The 18,978-nt window shown below is 39.1% G+C and overlaps 1 long non-coding RNA gene across 1 annotated transcript in view; it reads right to left on the reverse strand.

Moving 5' to 3' along the window:
- Positions 1–15,359: 15,359 nt before the first annotated feature.
- Positions 15,360–18,978, reverse strand: part of LOC149862952 (uncharacterized) — a 60,111-nt gene continuing 56,492 nt past the window's right edge. The window contains exons 3-4 of the long non-coding RNA XR_016443295.1: positions 16,823–16,875; positions 15,360–16,063 (exon numbers count right to left, since the gene is read on the reverse strand). This is a non-coding gene — a long non-coding RNA (uncharacterized LOC149862952). The remainder of the gene's footprint in view (positions 16,064–16,822; positions 16,876–18,978) is intronic.

Here is an 18,978-nt window from a genome sequence, read left to right on the forward strand (position 1 = left end):
TGCCTCCAGGTAGCCAAAAGGAAATGGCTGAGCTCAAGGGTGTTTCTAAAATACTGTCATTCTCAATGCATAGGTGCCTCACAACAGGTAATCATCCACTTTTGAAAAGGAGCAAGCAGGATTCACTGTTTTGTTTTGAAATAACAGTCCTGTTGGTGATTCTGCCACCCACTTTTCATACAGCAGGCCATCGGTTAGGCAACTTGTCCAAGAAGTGGGAAACCTTGGTTCAATTTTCTCTTCAACTTGACAAGATACAAACCCACAACAAGCAGTACCCAGGAGAATCCCCTAGCCATCAAGCTAAAGTTGTGCCACTCTTAGAAAAGAATGTAGGATTCATGGGGCCAGAAAGATGGAGCTGGTGCAGGAGCATGATTGTAGCCTAATGCTATATTAATTATGTACTTTATCCAAAGACTGTTGAATAGAATATACAGAAACAGTCCTGGAAGCAAGGACTAGAACCTGGCACCAACTCCTTCATAGTGCTCTAACCTGGAAGTCAAACACCACACCTCCTCTTGCACACCCCCTCTTTTTGGCCTAAGGAATCTCGTATTCTTTGCTGCACAGTGACATAGCTTCAACAGGAGGGGTAGGGGCTGCCACAACCCAAAATAATCTATAACGTGGTGGTAAAGAACATCCTCCTGGAAGCTGCAATGTGAGTTTGAACTCCTCAGTTTGAAAAAGGAAGTAAGTCCAGGTCTTACATTTCGTGGATAAGTCTTCTAACCCCCAGGTTATTATATAAAAGTAGGGAATCACTGTGATGTTTTACAAGAAATTAGTAGTTGCACCTTGTAGGCAGCCCAACAACGGGTACATATTAACCATGGCCTGGAATGGAAATCTGATTACGCCTTTCAGGAGACATAGGTAGAGGAACATCTAATTTTTGGATCCTAATTTGCTTTAGTCAGGATACAGGTGCCAAATTGCGGAGACTGGGGCAGTTTCAAGCTTGTAGAGAGGCAGAACTTTATACACCTGAAAAAATGTTACCGTAAGTTTGGGAAGTGTCTGGTGATATTAGGCACATCCAGAGTTAGATAACAGTTGGGCAGGAGGCTTATAGGCTGGACCTAGCCTAAATTCCACCTGGAACTATTTTTTTTTTTTTTTGTATCTAAGCCTTTGTGCCCAAGAAGCACCTAGCTTTGGAAAGATGGACCTAGTGTCCATCAGTCCCACAATGTAGGGGACAAATACAAATAATATATTAAGTTAGCCTGGCAAATATTCCCCCAGATACTAACACTAAGAGCAGGTCATGAATGCAGCAGAGAGATCAGTGTGAGTTACAGGTATGAATCAATTCACAAAGACAAAATAACAGATACTGGAAGTCATACCAGATAGGAAACTCTTCTACTTTGTAAAATTAAGTAGGCATAATGTGCTAATTACCTCATGTATAGTGTTGTATTGACATGGCTACACAGCTTCCAGTTCAGGTGGTAAGACAGCCCAACACTGAGTAATGTTTTTGAGGATGTCATTCTGGAACATAGTAAATTCATCACATATACTTTGCCATAACATTTTAAGGGTTGATTTCAGCGGGCCAGTCATAGTCAAATATCAGATAAGCTGCCTGTGAAATATTGATTTGCTTGTGCAAAATAGCATGGGTCTGGTCACCAAGATTTCTAAAGCTGGAGAACTAAGGTAAAACAGTCTTTTTTCCCCTCCAGCCAAACACACTAGTAGCAGCAGTGAGGGCAAGGGGTAACAACTGCAAATAGGCAGGGACTATACACTTTGCATTTTATTTTGCAACTGTGAAAACATTTTTGATCACTGATCTCATTTCTGGAATGGTTGACATAGTTTTGTGAGTCTAGAGAAACATAAAGCTGCTTCCTGTTTTTGTAGCATTAACATATACCATGCATATATGTATTTCTGATGCAGAGGGACTATTTATTTAATGTATGAGGCACAAACTTATATTACTACACGTTAATTCTGTACAGGCTTTATTTCCAGAATCCCCAAGCTCCTGAAACCCATTCCTTGTTGGGAAAGGAGATAACAAGGAACATGTTATACACCTGGAACAAGATTCTCCTGTTTTTTGTGTGTGCCTTCACTGACCATACATTTCAGGCAGGTTTATTCTGAATCCACAGTACAGTAATGAAAGCATCAGAGATTATTCACTCTAGAAGTACACACAGTAGATTAAACTAACTAGGTTTCCACTGTAGCTGCACCATCCCTGGGAGAAACAATCTGTTCCAGTGTCAACAATATCCTGGGGTCATATATTTGCTGCACCACCAAGTAGCAACAATGCGGGAGGGTGCAAAATGGAGTGGAACAAAGCTCCAGATACAGTCTCCTAACACCCCTGTGATAACTGGTACCCCCTACAATACATGGAAGCAGCCGTCCTTCTCCTTCCTTCAGTACAGGAACATCTCCAATCTCTGGATTTTGCCCAGGCATAGAAACAAGAGGAATTTTTTAACCCTTTATACACTCTTCAAAGATCAAGAAAAATGTTACCTATAATATTTTGGACAATAAACCAATGGAAAATGTTGGTGCCTTCACACATGGATGTAGAGATTCTATTACTTTCTATGACACTGCACTCAGTGCATTTATGACAGGAAAACATGAGATCTCATTTTGGTTTTGGGGAGAGGGAGGATTGCACCAGGAGACGCTGCTGCCAGAACAGAAGCAAGAGCTTACTCTTCAATTATCTGACTGGCCTGGAAGAAGGGAAGTGTATGAGAGATACAACATGAGTTACGAAGAAGAGCAAGGAATTAAAAGAGAGAAAATGACCAACAGTTTATTTGACATCACTCAATTAATCCATCTACCTCAAAGGTGGGAACTGTTTTAGCTGGAGGGCCACTTAATGAGTTTTGGTGGGCAGTCAAGGGCCACTAGTGTAGCTCTGCCCCTTGACAGGTCTCTCGACCTCTGGTTGCCATATTGGAAATATAAATCCCAATCCTAACCCCTGATCTTTGCCATTCCAACAGAAGTCCCTCCCCTTGCCTCCAGAAGCAAACCATTGGGGCGGGGGGTGCCATCTTGGAACTGGAAAAAAACTAAATCATATACTAAAAGTCAAACATCTACTACAACATTTTAATTTTATTTCAAAAAATATTTTTGTCCTGATTTGCATGTGTTTGCACAGTGTATATAGAGGCAAGTGCATTATAGCTGAAAACAAAGTCTTACTCTTGTATATTGTAGGTGGGGGGAGTGTGTCAGTTGTGGTTGGGTGTGGATGGGTAGGTGTGGCATATGTAGGGAGTGTGGGGGTGGGTGTGGAGGGTGTGGGTGTGTGGGGGGACTGGTGGGGGGTGTTGGGGATATGTGTGGGGAGTATGGGGGCAGGCGTGGCGATAGGTTTGGGAGCGCAGCGTGCTGCCCTGGAGGGAGTGGGTGAGACTCAACCCCATGTGGAGTGCAGCTGGAGCAGCTGGGTGGATACAATTAATTAGAGGGTGCCTGTACACAGACCAGATGAACTCAAGTAAGACCTGATGCCTGCCGAGGAGTGCAATTCCGTATTTCCCCAGAATTGATGGAAGGGTGTCAGTCCATCTCCCAGAGAGGTGTCCATTTCTTCTCTGAATTCTTTGGACATATAATTCATCCTGGAAGTTTGATTAATGAAGTCTCCCTTTGTTGGGGGAATTTTTACAGTAATAAACTATCAAAAGAATAAAGCAAAGATCATTTGTTTTAGTCCCATCATTTTAATAACACTGAGCAATACTGTCAGGTCAGGATTGAAAACCTACTACTTCTATGACCATAAGTGGTACCACCTGTACTGGTCAATACCAGGTTTTGGGCAGTGGTTTATTAACTTGGCAACCTCAGGAAGTGCCAATGGCTTCTGGCAGATGAGTGCCTGAGGAAGGGAGTGGAAACCTTGATGGAGGAAATGACATCAAAGGCAGAGGAGCATAGTTACTCATACACTGCACACCCAACATCAGATGGCAAGATAAAGTTACCAATGCAGAGGTTCTTCAAAGGGCAAATTTACCTAGTGTTACAGCCCTACTCAAACAGAGATGACTGCACTGGATAGGCCTGTGAGCAGATTGGAAGTTGGACGTATACCCAAGGACATGCTATACAAAGAACTATCGGGGAAACAAGAACAACAGGATCCCCCAAGCTTTACTACAAAGATACATGCAAGTGAGATATGAAGGCATTTGGAATTGATCCTGGCCAATGGGAAACCATGGCAAGTGATCAGAACAAATGGCATCAGCATCTCCACCAGGACAGTAAAGTCCCTGATGGGAATTGGCTCCAACAGCTTGAACAGAAAAAAGTCCGTAGGAAACAAGCATTTCCCAAACCACCCGACTCTGACACGTACACTTGCAACCACTGCTGCAGATCATGTAAATCTCGGATTGGACCTTTCAATCATGAGAGACAAGGCAAAGCATCTACGTCATAGGCTGCAGTATCTACTGTCTCCCACAGACAAAAAGATGCCAAGGATGAGCAGTCAGGCTTATGCTCATTTTCTACATGCATGTTGGGTTTATTATATCCACAAAAAATGGATTTTAGCCAATTCACTCCAACGAAATCTGGTGACCCATTTCACACCTGTTTGCACAAAAAGGTTGGATTTGCATGGACACAGGGTCATCTTTATAAGAGCAATTATTTGCACAAGCAAATGCAATGACACAGTGGCTAAATGTACTGGAGGTTATAAACTAGGGTCCCCCAGCACAATCACATTGTAAGAGACAGTCCCAGCCCCAAAAAGTTTACAATCCGCACGGGAATAATACCTATATAGTCATTGCATAGAAAGTGGTAAATTGTGTCATTCCTGCTGACATTCCAGATGTACATTTGCTGCTGAGTATTTTAATAACTTGATTTTCTGAAGACTAATGAAACATACAGGATTTTTGTTTTGCTTTGTTCCATTCTAACACACAACTCAGGACCACAGAATATCCTCCCCACTAACGGAAAAAGGAGTGTTTTGATCCCAGTAGTATGCATCTATAATGCTGAAGTCTGCATCTTTAACACTCTCTGCTGCTCCTGGAGGCTGCTTTTAACTGCATGTTTTAGCTTAGAGACAGCCAACATCATCACTGAGCACACTGATTTCAGCAGCAGCCAAGAACTGAGCAGTGGCAGAGCTTGCAGGAAGCCAAGGTAATCATTTTTATATTAAATATCTGGCAAAATTATGGGCATGTGCAGCTAGAAAGGACACGGGACAGGCTGAGGGAGAAACTGAACCTAAAGCTGACACTGGAAAATGAAGAAACAGATGTTTAAAATAAACATATTTTCTCTGCTGGAAGGGACTGAAACAAGAGGGGGTGATGCTGCAGCAGGGAGGAAGATACAGCTAGAAGAGGGATGGATCACAAATCTGCATGACAGAAAACATGCTCTAATGCTATCCTCTTCTTTTTTAGGTTAACTGCAAAGTTTTGGAAAAAGGTTCCACTACTAAAAGCAACTGGAAAGCACTGGGTACCTGGATGGTGGTTTTTCTTTGTGACAGTTTGTTTTTGTCATACTGAAAAGGGCTGTTAAAGGAAAAATGCCCATATAATTTCCAACAGCGACAGTTTGATCAGTTCCATTTTTTTTAAATGCTTCCTTCATTTTTATATTTGCATATCTAATTTTTATGCTGACATGTACATTTCTATTATCTTCCATCAACATGTTGCTATTTGTCTCTATAATAAAGGAATTATTTTTCCTGTGGGCAACATGAAGCCTGATTTGCTTGTAAAAGATCTGGGGGGACTCCATCCCTTATTGAATCAGAGCTAATATGCTACATGTTTTGTGCTAACAGTCCACTTGCAAACTGCATGTAGTGCATGCTGCATAGCATGTTTGTATCTCATATACTGCACATTATAATGTCAGCACTGTACATTCCCAGAGGGGATTAATATGCCCAGTTATGTAGCTGAGGAGCAAAGGGGGCTGAATATAAATTGTTACTATACCAAAACTCAACTAAATTTGGCCAGCTGAACATTGCTAAACAGCCAGTCAGGCACTATTCAACTTCTGGAACTACAGATGCCAAATCTGGTTTTGAAGGACTGTTCCAAGATTTATGAGTCAATCAGTGGTTGGATTTAGACTCTGATTCACACTACCCTTTTCAGATTCTTCCATCAGATGTTTGGCTTTCAGCAGGATTTAGGATGCTAAATCATTTAAGTGTTTATGAAAATGCTGCATGCAGTGACAGACCATTAACCCACTCTGCAGCAGACAGGCCTCTTCTTTTCAGTCAAAATGAACACCACAGTTTTATGGGAAATGAGATTTCAGTCTGTCCATCTCTTATTTTTTATCTATACTTTCAGGGTTCAATACGAATGTAACTGAAGTCAGTGGAAAGATTCCCATTGATTCCAGTAGGAGTTAAAATAAACTGTTACTTTTATTTGTTATATTTTCTTTGCTTTGTTCCCAGGGCACAGCCAACCACCGGATGCCCTGATTTGCTACCAGTCTGAAGCCACTGTGTCTGCAAAAATGAATAAGCCGAATCTCTGCTGTGACCTTCTCTTTTAACAGTGTACCCCTTACTCTGCTATTGCTGCTTTCCCTCACTGTGGCACCATCATCTCACCTACTGACTGAAGAGCATGTCTTGCTCTTTTAGTGAAGGAAGGCATGTTTTCAGTATATCTCCTTTTACTGATAAACAACTGACAGTGTTGACAAATGACATCCAGGGAATAATATGGTAGATGGCATTTACTCTCCTTGGGACACTGGCAGCTATAGCGAACAATAGTGGATCAACCTTCAGACACTGATGTTTTGCAGTGCTGCCATTCCGTATGTCCAGATGAAGCTCTCACAGCCACCCAAATCTTTCTGAATGTGAATGTTTCCAAGCATTTCCTGAATATTAAGAGCATCCTAATATCAGTCGACTCACCCACATCTAAGGCTCCATAGAGGATCTCTGGATTCATGCGCACATGTAGGTATGACACAAGGAGTCTCCACCACCTGTACGCTCTAAAAGCATGCTCACAATTATAGCGCCTGGGTTCTGCCATGCATCCCCATATGGGCATGTTGTTTTGAAGGGACACACAGTGTTTTGCATCACTCCTTATTCAGGACTCTCTTTCAAAGGCTCAGTTTAGTATTATTAGTTGTTTCAATATGCTGCATTTGAGCTATCTATACGTGCAACTTCTATATTAGTCTTTATGGAAAAGTCCTTTAGGATATGTTAGAAAACTTTTCCAGTAAGTTTTTTTTTCCCAATAAGTTTTTTGAACCATCCAACAGAATATAATAGAAAATATTATCCTTGGTATAGAACACAATTCTATAGGATGTTTTCAAATTTTCATAGATTTCCATAATGTATTCACTGCTATAGATTTATATAGAGTATTTTCTATTACATAGAATTTTTAGACAAAGGTATTTTAGATGAACAGATAGTTTTAAATATACAAACATTTTGATGATATTATTGTTACATTCTGGTTCATAATTCCACTTTCATCATCTTCCAACTGAGCTCTCTGTAAATGCCAGAATTAGCTGGCATACCTGTAGATGCCTATAGCATTCCATCAGCTGGGCTTGGCTGGGAAGAAATTAAGTCTTCATCCCACAAATTGATCTATTTGGGATGGGTGGACCTTAATATTCCTGAGAGTAACCAAGGCATCCAGCCCTGGTGATCATCTGGCAAGTTTGCAGCTTCTTTAACAGATCACCATTAACTATTTTAATTCCAAATGTGGTATCAAAACTACTTAGGATCCAAGTTCAAGGACTCCTGCCTGGGGATGCTGAATGGATACAAAATCTACATAAAAATCCCTCTGCAGGACCAAGACTTGATTTTATGTCTTTTGGAGCATGCTGTCTATACTTTTGTGAGAGGCATGCAATGCATTCTCTCTTTCTCTGACAAAGGGAACTTGGAAACTTCTTTGAGGACAGCAGGCAAACTGCAGTTAGCAGATACTTTGCCTTTTAGAAAGAAAACAGTGATGATCAGTGAAACAGAAAAGTCTTGAGATCCTATATGTAGTTGTGCAGACTTTAATTATTCTGTTTATTTTTAAATCTTGTGTTTAGTAACAATTCAATCATACCACAGACATTGCTACCACAGCAATGTCTGTGGTTAATGATAATGTATAAAGGCTGCATAATCTAATAACTGAATGAGTAGGGCTTGTATTTAAAAAGATGAAGTTTGAAAAGAACAACTCTGGGAGTATTTCAGGACATTATTTATGAGCTACAGAAATTTCTGCCTCTATCTTGCAAATGTGAATAGACCTGCAGTAGGTAGTGAATGGAATTCATGGAGAAGCTGGGTTAAATTCACTAAGAAATGGGGTAATTTTTAAAAATACTTTTTACTAGCGTATGGAATAATGATAACTATTTTACAGTACAGAAAGGAGAGAGTCAACTTGTCCACCCCTACAAGAAACTTGACATTTAGCTAATGAAGGCTAAAAGATGTCTTTGTGATTATATATTTATTAATATCTTCTACTCATGGTAAACAGTCAGTAGAAATGGAATCCTTTGTATAGCAAAAGGTAATCTGTCTTCAACCAATCAAGTGGCCTAATTGACCGAATATTTACGAATGTTTCAAAATTAAATCTGTGCTAAGTTATGTGAAACAGATCCTTTAGGATCCACTGTTTCTAAACCTGTGTTTGTTTGTTAGAGAGAGAGAGAGAGAGAGAGAGAGAGAGAGAGTGTGTTTTGGAAATTTTTTTCACTAAATATGCCATTGCAGTGGTTAGAAACATTACGTTATAACAGCATGCTGCATTGATATTTCTCATTAAATGCAGGAGCTGACATGTCATTAGAAAGACACACCAAATCATGGTAGCCAAGATCTCTTCATCATAGCTCAAATCATTACATATTATATTAAGTAGCCTAATAATTGTATACAGAAATAAAGGGAGGAGAACAATTTTTGCTTTTCCTGTGGCTTTGTACTACTCTGCAGGAAAGATGTGGGGATCTGGAGACTGTGCTATTGACTATTCTCCTCCTAAGTATAGTTTAATGCTTGATCTCAATTTGTCATATGATTTGATGTCTAAGTTGCAGATATGTAGCAGAGAGATTATTATTCCCTCCACTAATAATCAACCATGTGGAGATACACTGGAACAGAAAGTCTACATTCCCATCACAGTTTCATTGTGGAGGAATTGCAGATAGATACCTGCTGGTACTTTGAGTACTGGCATAGATGTTATGCAGATTTATGTAGATATTCAGAATGTGTTGCTTCCCAGATTTTGGGGAAAGCAAATCAGCAATATCTAAAGTATTATTATTCTGCAAAATAAATAAATAACAACTGAATGCTATTTTCTGTCATGGCCTACAGAAAATAATTAGCTTTCATGCAGTCACTTGGGTGCATGCATCTAATGAAACAAAACACAGACAGAATTGAAACAGTCCCCTTAGATTTGAGTCAGAATGTGCCAAACTCCTCATGATTTTTCAGGGCTCAACTCATTTTTTAATCCTGGGGGATCGCAGGACTGTTTGTGGGAACTTGTAAACTTTGCCAAAGTCCTTGGTATTCATATAAGTACTACCAGAATTCCTAATGGAGTTATAGAAACCAAAGTGATCTTCCATGGGCATTGGGCAGCAGAGAGATTCTTATATCAGGCTGTTCCAGGATTCTCCACCCTTCAGATCCACATCACATACCAGACACATCCTCTCCTTCCTGCTTCTCAGAGTCCAAGAACTGAAGCCCTTCTCACAGGCAAGTCTCTTATAAGGAAACCATGGCCTCATATCAAACTTCAGGGTATGAGGTCACAGGAGACAAAGCTGTAGATTCTCCATATATACCTTCCTCCTTCCCTGACATATCCAGTTCCCATGTGTGCTGCTGTATGGACAACTCCCAAAACAGTAGTGCAACTAAAGTGTGTATATGGGAACACAAACACACAAACTAGCAGCCTAGCAACTACTACTGCCTTGGTAATACCTCAGTCCCAGAGTAGGCTCCCTCTACATGTTACCCTTAAGGCGTGATTAATTAGGTAATCACGCCTTAAGTTGTGACCCAGCTACATGTTCAACCAATTAATGGCATGGTAAAACAAATAAGCTACAAAGTCATTCCACAAAAAAAAGGTGTAATGATTTTGTAGCTTGTTCTAATCACACTATTAATTGAACATGTGGCCAGGTGCTCCCCTGTGGCTGGGAGCACCATCAACTGAGCAGCTTTGTCAGCTGCAAAGCTTGCAGCAGGGAGAGCACTGCCCCCTCTCTGAGCTTCCTCCACTGTGGGGCTTGCAGTGGGGGCTCACAGCAGGGGCAGCATCTTTGGCTGCAGGGCTTGCAGCGGGGGCAGCAGGCAGAACACTGCCCCTGCTGCAAGCTCCGTCGAGCCCCATCAGCTGTGGGGTTTGCAGCTGCAGGAACTGGTGTAGGGAAAGTTGGGGATCATGATCCCTGTACCCGCCCCCACCTCCTCCCCCCTGCACCAGTAATAGGTCATGATAGGATCTAATGTGCAATCCCACAATCATGCTTCCTTCCATGAATGTGTGGCATGGCAGTAGGCACGAGGGTGTGGATTGCACTTTAGTTCCCATTGTGCGTTTACCTGCCCTCAGAAGCACACAAATCTCATTTGACTTACATCTTGGATAGTAGAATTTCAGTGATTCTTCTGCCAGATACTTCTACATGGTTAGAATGAAAGGATTTGCCTGTGAAGAGAGAAGTCTTCAATGCTAAGGACTACAGAAAATTTAACATTTTATTAAACAGGTTCAGTTAAATATTGAAAAATGCAGTAGGTCTGATACATACCTAAATACTGGAAAACAGGGCAATATATTGGGCCAAATCCTTGTTCCTTGCTAAGACTCAACTCCCACATATTTCAGAGAGGAATTAAACCTAAGCACAGATTTCAGAATTTGTCCCATTATATTTATTGCTGCATCATAAAAATGGGAATGGAAATATTAATGCTGTATACTTCAGGATATTGCTTTGCTTCAGTAAAACACTTGAAGAAACTACAATGAAACTTTTGAAAGTTCTGCCAGATCACAAAACCAGTGATCCAACTGGTGACCACATCAGTAAGTCAATTATCAAGAGTAAACAGATGCGTGAGTGTTGAGTAACTGCTTAGTGATGGAAATAAGAGGCTATACTCTGGCATTTGTTTTTACCCCAAAGTCAATGAATGAAAAGCTATACAGAGGTTGTACCTTCAGAAGATGTTTGACTCTTAATAAGAAGGTAAAATTTGGTGCAATTCCTTTGTACAATTCACCAATATATGAGTTTATCTAAAATAAGCACCTATTTAATTTCAGGTAGGATATGGTGCAGGATAACATTACCATTTTTAATATGACTGTAAGATAGTTTCGGAGCTGTAATAGAAACCAGAAATACAAGTTGAATGCCATCTTTTTTTGTTTTGTTTTAGGCTTTCATGTTGACCTCTGATCTACACAAATTTAAAATCTGTTTTACATCAGAAGTTGTAGAGACATGAGAGTACATGGGAAAAGAATAGTTCTGGGAGTTTATAGAAAACCAGCTAAGTTTTCTTGAACTCCAGTGGGATTGATGACATAAGAGCAATAAACAGTAGGTGATAGGAAGGATTGAAGTATAAACAAAAGTACTTTGAAGTTTCAGTGTTTTATTGATTGTGCTCATATTTTCAAATCAAGGTCACTGTTTCTAAAAAAATATACATAAGTCGGTAACACATACCAAGAGGGAAAGAAAAAGAAATGTAAGTGCATGGAAATTCTGCATGGTAAGCATTGTTCAAATATGTGGACTAAATTTCCCACATTTTTATTTTATTGAAAAAGTGAATTATTTAAGATTATCTAGTTAGATTAAACCTCTAAGGAAACAATTTGATCTGTTTGGAGAATCCACTGGTGCTGATGAGATCGCACATTTGCTGAGATCTGCCCATGCAAAATCCAATTGCAAGGCATAAGTTTTAAAGTAACTAATTTCAGGTCTAACTTTTCAATCATTAAGGCCTCCATTTTGCAAACAATTAAGCAATTGAGTACATCTGTCTTAACAAAGTGGCTTAAATATTTTAATTAATCCTTAAATAGGTGTTTTAATAAGAATTACAATCTTTTTTGCTTTAAATCATTTAGAAACTACAGTCATGTGTGTAACTGTCCATGGTTTAACATTGACTATTCACTACTCTTCTACGGGTGCTGAGGCTTCGTGGTACAGGGACCTTTTATATGATATCTGTTGGGGTCAGAGCTCAAACAACAAAGCATTCAATCTGAAAAAGTGAGGGTTGCAACAGAACAGTAATGATAGTTGTAGATAATCTGAAAAGCTGAAAGTAGTGAAATATGGTTGTTTGCTGTTAGAACATATTTACTTGTGTTTTCCCAGGACATAATCCATTATACTGCCAACAAGGAAAAATGAATAACCAACAAAAAGACATAATTAGAGCAACAACACTCTTAAACGAAAAGAAATCAAGCTGGCTGGACTAAAATTAGATCATCTGAATGACATATGTCCAGATCAACTATTTTCTTTCAGCTCAGTTTAATAGCAGGTTACAATCCAATCCAGGAACCATTCATGCACATGTATAATTGTCCTTAGTAAAGGAGGTCCATTGATTGGGACAGCTCCAGGAAGCAAAATTAGAATTTTGATAAAAGTATCCTTTTTAAAAAAAAGCACAGTAACAGATTTGAACTAATCTCTAAGACAGGGTGGGGGCATCTACTTGTGCACTTTACTGTGGAGTTGTAAAGCATCACCATCTACATGTATGGCACTATTAGGCCAGAGTAAACTAATTAACTCCATTGTAGTATAGCACTGCCTGACACAAGTACTACTTGGTGGAGTTATTTAGAGCACTGCAATGCACATGACCAGGGAAGGCTGGGGCACAATGGTGCTACAGTGCAGGAACTGGCTGCCAGTGATCCTTTCACTGTAGCACACTCATGTCCCCTCCCCAGCTTCTCTTCCAGCTGGGGCTGCACTACCTCTGCTCGTTGTGCTGCAGTCCCAGGCATGGGTGTAAATGCTGCACCTGGGAGAATTAACTCTTGAGTGAACTGTGCCAGAGTTCAGTCAGTCACGCTAATTGCATGTTCATATGCGCCCAGTGTTTCTAAGATTGGTGGTCACTAAAATTAAATTTCTGTCAATTAGCAGCAGTTACGAAAATTATCACATGAAAACTTGAATGCACCTTTTGTTAAGAATGAATCATACTACTAGTTCTTTTGGTCTGTATAAAGCAGAGACAGCCTAAGATTTTTTTTCAAATACATGAAATGAGAGAGCACAGTTATCCATTATAAAAACACTACTCAACAATCAGTATAGACAAGATCCTACAAGGAGCATATGTGCAGAGCTGTGCATAAAAGTACAATGTGAAGAAAGTGACCAAGATACAGAGAAGAGAGGAATATGCAACTAAGGCTGCCTATACACATGTTCAGGGGTGGGGGTTGGGGATTAATTAGAACAGTTCCCAGATAGCTGCTCTAATTAAAATAGCTCACCATCACATGTATTAAGCTCCTGTGCATTTCAAAATGACTGTGGGATGCTTTATCTAAAGCTCATTTGAAAAGGTGTAGATAAAGCAACCTCATGGCCATTTTGAAACTCCTGGGGGGCTTAACACATGTGACAGTGAGGTGATGTGGAAACATTCTAATTATAAAGTGAAAGAGTATGTCTACAGGCACCCTAAAATAGCAAGTATGTGGGTAATTCCTGCTTAGTAACAGGAAAATTGTTAAAGAAAACTGGAAGAATTAAGGTTGACAAGGCCTAGGAAATAACCCTCAAGGGAATTAAAAGTAGGTTAAAACCAAAGAAATTCCATCCTGAAATTCTGCTGAACCATGCTTCCAATCACTCCTCCTCTATGCCTCCCCAGCGAGCAAATAATAATAAAGTGTCAATCTCCAAAATAATAAGAAGTGCCCTTTAAAGTCTCCATCCACTCTACAATGTTCTGTTCTATGTCCACTTTCTGATCATCTCTGTACATTGATTTTGTTGTCTGCCTAGTTCTTAGTCCTATTTTCAGCTGCGTGGGTGCAACTATCATTGAGGTAGATTCACTAGGAAGCCAAACTTTCAGGTTTACGTAGCAGAGAGGTCCTTACGCTTTCCGTGTACACAGGGTTGTATTTCTCCTATTATGACTAGATTTTATATTGTAGTAATATGGTCATTCTGCAAATATTTTCCAGGGAAAAATATCCTGTCTGTATTTGTACAGACCAAAATATCAGCCATGGCTAATTTAACCTCTCCCCCTCCCCCCCCCCGCCACAGACACACATACACTTCCCGCACCATAGTTCTTACATGGTACAAAGCACTTTCCAAAGGTAAGTGTCATTATCCCCATTTTACAGGTGGAGACATAGAATGACTAGCTCACCCAGCAGGCCATTGAAACAGAATCAAGAACAGACTCAAGTTTCCTGAACAGCACTTCAGTACTTAAACACTAGGCAACAGTGCCTTTCCTCTAAATGCTTTTCACATCATCTTTGGAGTGGACAGTTTAATAAGATATCATTATGAAATTATAAAATATTTGAAAGATTAAGGTATATTATGGGGCTTCAAGTCTAAAATAAGTTCTTGTCATTTGTGCTATGTTAAATAGGCTAGTAGATCAATGGTTACTCTGATGATTTATTAATGTAGTACTGTCAATGAGAACTCAGGCTGGAAGTTAAGGTGAATCAAAGTTTATTATAAAATAATAAAGTGAATGTGTATTTTAAACATTTGTAGAACATTTTTTATATTTATACCCATTCTTTAAATCAGGACAGTGTAGGTCTCATTTTATATCCATTATACAGGAATTCATTTTTTAAATATCGGGAGTACTACTAATTGAGAATACTGGTGATAAAATTAGCTATGGTAGTAGAGATTTTTGTTTTGTTACAATGCCATAAAAATAGCTCAGTTTAACAGATAAACAAATAATTCAGCCTACCCAGTACATTTGCTTAGCCAAACTAACTAAATAAATAAATAACATTTCATTCAAGTACAAGAAAATTAGATTATTCTCATAGTTTAATACAAGCTTTTATGAAAGAGCAAAAGTATGTTGGTTGAAAAATAAACCCAAACAAAACAGTTCAGAAAGCATTCATCCAAGTTCATGAAATAATGGTCACAATTTTGGAAAGCTGCATTTATTGAAATTCTCTTTAAACTTTGGATTATAATTATAACTCATTTAAACTTGATTTTGTCTTCCGGGTACTTTGGAGGGTGATGTAACACATATCACTCCCGAATAGGGCTGCAATTCTGCTTGCGCATAAATAACATTGCAGTTCTCAAGATGGAGCAGAACTCCCCACCCATACATATATTAAAAAGCGTTTTGTTAAATAGAACATACAATTGATTTGGGTGTATTTTCATGGTTCAGATCTTTTTTTTTTTTAAATGACTTTTTGAAAAGTGAAGTTTATGAACATTCTAGTTCCATACAGTCATGGATAAAATATTTATGATTATGCTTTGGATTTGCCTAACGTTTTATCTGAGATGTGAATAGTTTCATAAAGGTGACCAAGCCTTATTTCCCCCCATTTTCACGTCAAAAACCTGAGGGTTTTGGCATCCATCAAAAGACTCTCCTAGATTGCAACAGAAGTTAGAATGAGCCTTTATGACCTACTTAGCCTGATCCAAACCTTATTGAACTTAATGGGAGTCTTTCTACTGATCTTAATATCTTTGGATCTAGACCATCAAGGCCATCATTAAATCACACTGCTGTCCAACACATCTTGAAGCTGTTAAAAATATTATAAAAATATCATTTAAAAGTAGGAGGTGATTTACTCGTTCTTATATAAGTAAAGATTTGCCTCCTTGTATCTTCCAGTGTGCAGAGAGACAGCTCACAGTTCAAGTTGATCCACAGACTCTTTAACTAGTTCTCCAAATCGACCTAAATACAGAAAGTAATAATTTATAGTGAGTGATCACTGCTTATTAACTGGCATCCTAAGTCTATTCATGTTTCTAATGCATTTTGAAAGAGAGAAACACACTTTAGCATTTATGCCATACATAACATTCCTCTTCCCTTATATTGTTTCCTGTTAAATAAAAGTAAAAAGAGCCTGTGGTCATTCATTTTGATCTTGCATTCCTAGCACTATACATTTATTGTAAATCCATTTCTTTGAGAAAAAAAATATTTTTAAAGACTTAAAACAAAGATTTTCTTACAAATAAACCTAATGATCAAATAGCCAGAGATTCAAAAGCATTCCTACCAAGGTAAGTGCAGCCAGTCTATGTGTTAGGCAGAATATAAACTACCTCATATATTGTCAGTTCTTCAGAACAGAAATTGCACTACCATTAAGCTCAAAAAGTTCCCCACTGGAATGTTATGATTAGGTAACTTTATATGGTAGTACTGCAAGTACCCAATAAGTACAAGTACTCAGTAAGACCAGTCCTAATATGTCTTTGGCCAGATGTTCTATTTCTTACTGCCCCTTCTTGCTCTATGTTCTTTCCTACCCTTTGCCATAGTGCCATCAGTTATACAGATGTCAAGGCCCAGGGTGAACCACTCCCCCTCTTCTTGTCTGGCAACACCCTCTTTCTCTTGCAGAACTCTCCTGTAAGCTACCCTTTTCAAAGACTCCTTTCTACATTCTGGCTCACTGGCAGTCATTTTCTTGCCCAACATTACCTGAGCTGCTGTCTTTTGTCATCAAATCTTGTACTTGTTCATCTTGTTGAGCTCTATAAGGCAAGGAGGGTGAAGTAAATGTGAGTACTTTTACTCGTTTCTTGAGTTTGTGATTGTTTTTCAGTGATTTTTCAAAACAGTCAACATTTTCATCACCATTAGAGCAGTAGATGTAAAGGTAAACTTCCTTAGAAAGCATAGGCTTCTACCTACACCATCAAAAAGTCATCAGGAGTCTCAATTCCTTTTGACTACTTTATGTATAACAGTCCATGGTGGTTATGGCACATATAGCGTTTTACCAAGGTTTCATTCAAAATTCCCTGGAACAGTAACTCCAGATTAATGAAGAGAGTACATTGTGTTAACACAGATCTGTTAAGTTTAGCCATTGTCAACTTGCTGCCATTCAAAATATGGTAAAATATCTCCTACAGTTTTTGCGCTATTAGCAATCTTAAACATAGATGTTTAGCTGCACTGGTGAAGTAAGGAAGGATATTTAAGGTAAAAGTGAGCAGAAGTAAAGTTGAGACTGAAAGAAAAAAGAGAGGATTTTCATGGATGGGATTTAATAGATATTGTATTAGAACTATGAGAGACTTCAGATTTCTATATTTCTTACTCTATTTTGAAATTATGACCTCTGCTTCCTTAATATAAATGTTTTCTTTCCCCCAACTGAAGTTCTCAAAACAGAGCTTTCATCACCACTGGCTCAACACATCATCATCTAAAATAAGGTGATAAAGCCTGTATTTATATCTACCAGGGGACCTACTGTAGATGATGAGAGCAGCCATTACCAAAGGTATAATTCTCTGCCATGGTGTATATCAGTATTTTTCATAATTATTTCTGACATTTTATCTATTACTCCATGAACCTCCTCAGCAGACTGAAATAAAGAAAAAAAATGGTTTATGTGCCACAGATGAAGAAATATATCTTCTGTATGTAATCCCCAGCAGAAATCTTGAACATCTTGCAGGGTCAAGAGAGATGCAAGAAGGTAACATTTATCACCTTTGCTGAATTGGTCATCTACAGCAAGAGCAGTGGGGATGAAGGTAGTGTAGGAAACCATGTTGAAAGGGTAAGAAGCGATTGGAAGTTTACCTTGCTGGTGTCCTTCATTTCAAAGGGCAGCACTCATTTCAGAAAAGACAAGCCATGAAACTTAGATTATTTACACTAAGGAAGAGGGTGAAAAACAGATTGCATAAGCTCCTCAGAGATTCAGGGTCCATTTTATCACACATATAAAGGTAAAGCCAATCCAAAATGAAATCCATTTTATCTCACATATAAAGGTAAATCCAATGCATACTATTCCACAGAAGATCACATAACCGGGTAAGTGTTACTATTACTCCAAGTGACTTTGATACAGTTAGACAGACACCCTGAGCATGCACAAATTGTTCTGTATTTTGTAGAATGGAATACTTGGCACAAGTCTGTTCATTACCAGCATGGCTTCTTTATTCTATACTTCCTAAGACGTTAAATTTACTTTTCCTCCCCCTTCCCCTTCTTTTTCTGTTGGCTACATGGTGGCCTGACTTTAAGACTTTAGGAAGGAATTTGTTGCTTATCTTTGAGAGAGAAGAAGGGCGAGTGATTTCCACAGTCTGGCATGCCTTGAAGGCTGTCAGGACTACCAGGCCATGGTTTTGTACTCTGACAGGTTTTTGTTATTCCTGCTAATCCCATTTCTGTTGCGTAATGTGCGTGGCAGCATCTTGTGACAACAGAATAGAACACCTAATTGTGAATGAATGCAGAGTGCCCTGTTCAGCCACACAGCCTATTGCCCTGTTTTTGCATTTTTGTGTCTGATGGTGGGCTTCCACAAGCTGCAAAGCAGACAGCCCATAATTGTAATCGAATTTTCCATTTGCATGTGTGTGTTCTCTACAGCCTTCCTTGTTCTAAGGCAATCCTGAAATTTGGATTTCTGAATCCTTCTGAGTGGGAATCATGACCCTAGTCATTTTAACCATCCTCAATTTACATGAAGTATATAATTCACAATTCAAAATGGGAGTCTGGTGGTAGGTGGGGTATATCTGGGCAAAATTTAGAAATTATAGTTTCATGGTTTCATAGTTTCTAGGGTCGGAAGGGACCTGAGCAGATCATCTAGTCTGACC

This window comes from Crocodylus siamensis, chromosome 6 (assembly GCF_052110815.1).
Source record: "Crocodylus siamensis isolate JL-2025a chromosome 6, ASM5211081v1, whole genome shotgun sequence".
NCBI classification, from domain to species: Eukaryota; Metazoa; Chordata; order Crocodylia; family Crocodylidae; genus Crocodylus; species Crocodylus siamensis.